The sequence below is a fragment of the Cupressus sempervirens genome, chromosome 9 (assembly GCF_028749045.1).
Source record: "Cupressus sempervirens isolate cs-2001-9-10 chromosome 9, ASM2874904v1, whole genome shotgun sequence".
NCBI classification, from domain to species: domain Eukaryota; kingdom Viridiplantae; phylum Streptophyta; class Pinopsida; order Cupressales; family Cupressaceae; genus Cupressus; species Cupressus sempervirens.
This window is the reverse complement of record NC_143126.1, coordinates 246,652,785-246,655,393: the sequence shown is the minus strand read 5'-3', so window position 1 is coordinate 246,655,393 and position 2,609 is coordinate 246,652,785. Positions and strand designations below refer to the sequence as shown.

The 2,609-nt window shown below is 32.1% G+C and overlaps 1 long non-coding RNA gene across 1 annotated transcript; it reads right to left on the bottom strand.

Moving 5' to 3' along the window:
- Positions 1-1,054: 1,054 nt before the first annotated feature.
- Positions 1,055-1,346, bottom strand: LOC149538398 (uncharacterized). The gene is made up of 2 exons (XR_016356334.1): positions 1,291-1,346; positions 1,055-1,104 (listed from the first exon to the last, which is right to left on the bottom strand). It is a non-coding gene; the product is annotated as an uncharacterized LOC149538398 (long non-coding RNA).
- Between the last annotated feature and the right edge of the window lie 1,263 nt (positions 1,347-2,609).

The following is a 2,609-nucleotide window of genomic DNA, read 5'->3' as shown; positions in this document are numbered from 1 at the left end:
TCTGAGAATTGCTAGGAATTAATTTTTGCATCTTCTACTAAGCTTCTTTTCACTTGATTGTTCAATTTTCCATGAACCAAGTTAGCTCAAAATCAAATATAGCACCTCTAGCACAAATATTGACCAGAAAGAGAGAACAGAACATTTTGTTGGAAAGACACTGATCAAACCTGATAAATACAACTATATCACTTTGTGAAAGGGCTTCAAGCACCAATACCAGGAAACTAACCACCAAAGAATAATATACAACTAAATTTAAATTTAAGTCTATGTAGCCAAGTTGAGAGCTTTGAGTAACCTCCTGCATAAAAAAATATGAAAATTGACCCATGATCAAAATATAAATTGCTTCTCTAGACAAGAATATTATTTTATCCTTATTTATTTAACAAATCTAGAATGAGATAATAAGGCTATTCCTTTTCCTGGAAAAACTTCAACTAGATGTGAAAACTGAAACATGATCAAGATATGGATTGCATTTCAGATAAGAATACTATTTTAAATTTTAAAAGTTATAAGGTATGAATTTTTTAACCAAAAAATAGAATATGTTAAGGCCTGCATCTTGACAATTGCAATAGATCCTTGTTTATTTACAAAATCTAAAATGAAATATGTAGCTATTCCTTATTATTAGGAAAGGTTGCACTCGATCTGAAAATTGATCCTTGATCATGATATAGATTACTTGTAGATAACAATACTATTTTTTTTGAAATATTATTCCATAAGGTATATAAATTTAGCAATATCATAGGAGACAATCACCTTGCAATTTTGACAGCTGCTTGCTAAATTACCAAATCTAAAATAAAATAATGTGGCTATCGCTTATTCTTCAGAAGCTTGGACTAAGTTTACAAGAACCATTCAACACATGCTATGAATATTGTAAATATATAGAGAAAATATTTCTAGAATTTCCAAACTACATTGGCTTGCATCTCCAGATGTTCAGTGTGTGCTTCTTTCTTCAGATGCTTTGAAACTTTGCTACTTACTTGCCATGTATCTAAGAGCCTCCTTAGATCCTCAATGTTGTGCTTCCTTCTTTGTTCTACCTATACCTGCTCCTACTTTTTCTCCACTAAACAAGACCTAAACTCAATAAGAATTGTTGTAACAAATATAAATAATGTCAACACTAATTTAATCAATTTGTAGTATTGAACACATTATCTTTAAATTAAACTTAATATAACGTCCATGGGGATGTAATTAGAACCAATTCATTTATTATGCACTATTTTCCTTCTATAAAGGCCAGCAACCTAGCAAACTAACCTCCACAGTAAATTGGAGCTCCATTGTCTTATCCAAAAGAGAATTAAATTCCACCTGAGAAATAGCTAATCAGAAATCTAGCAGCTGACAAGATACAAAGACAATCATGATACAAAGAAAATGATAGTGTGACAAATCCCAGCTAAATACCTTTTTTCCACATTTCATTGCAATTTCTTGTAAAACTCCCACAATATTTGAAGCATTGAGTATGTTACCTCCTCCTGGATTGCTATTAGTCGGCACTTTGTTCATGGAAGATTCTTCATCTTTTGATTAGCTCAATCAAAATAAGACCTTTAGTTTAAAAAATCCACCAGCATTTCCATATACAAGTCAGAACTAGAATTTGCATTTTAATTGCATATACATTAACTTAAGCTTGTCAAATCTCTCTCTAAAAATAACAGATAAATTTTGCAAAACTCGCAATTCCACTGAATTTTTGCTTCACATTTCATCTGACATTTTTCTATTTCTAACACCTAATTTATGTCAAGCTTGGCACCAATTGATTTTTTGTAGCTTTTTATGGCACTGCCTCGTGAAACACCAATTTGGGGGAGAGACCCCCTCTGTAGGAGTCCACAAGGGGATATTTCATTTATATATTGTTCACCATGTTGTACAACCTTAACCCAATCTAGACTCAAACCAGAGATCTCCAGTAAAGAGGGCGTGTATATTCTTGCACTGCTTGATCAACATAGATATTTTTCTTCTTAAGAGCAGTTATGTTGCCAAGCTCTCAAAAATATTAATTTAAAGGTTGAGCCAAGTTACTAGAGGATGTCAAAATTAGCCACATGCTTCACATCCAATATACATGCAAGGATACACAGGAATAAAAATATAAATGTAAAGAATAAAGTTAGTAAATAATAGCAATCAAAATGATAGTTATTAGAAGAAGAATTTTTCTATATTTGAGCAAATATTAAAATCTTTCCTAACAAATAAATACCTGAATGGGAAAACGAATATGGAACCATATGATTACCTTTTACTCTGTCATCTCCAAAAATTCCTTGCTGGAAAGGAAATTTTAATAAGCAAGTCCCTTATAAAAAATTCACTTTCAGATAAATTGCAAATATATACTAGTCAATACATGAATGTAGCAACAATTAAAATGCCCACCTCCTCATAAAGTCGCCTTTTAGCCTCGCGTAGACACCTATCAATTGCAAGAGAATTCTCCCCACCATGATTGAAAGAAGGCTATTGAATTTTTTTTTCTAAAGAAAGAGAATTGGACTGAACAATTAGTCCTTGAGTTGGCCTTGTAAGTTGCCTGGGACTCATCTCTTCTTCTGCTC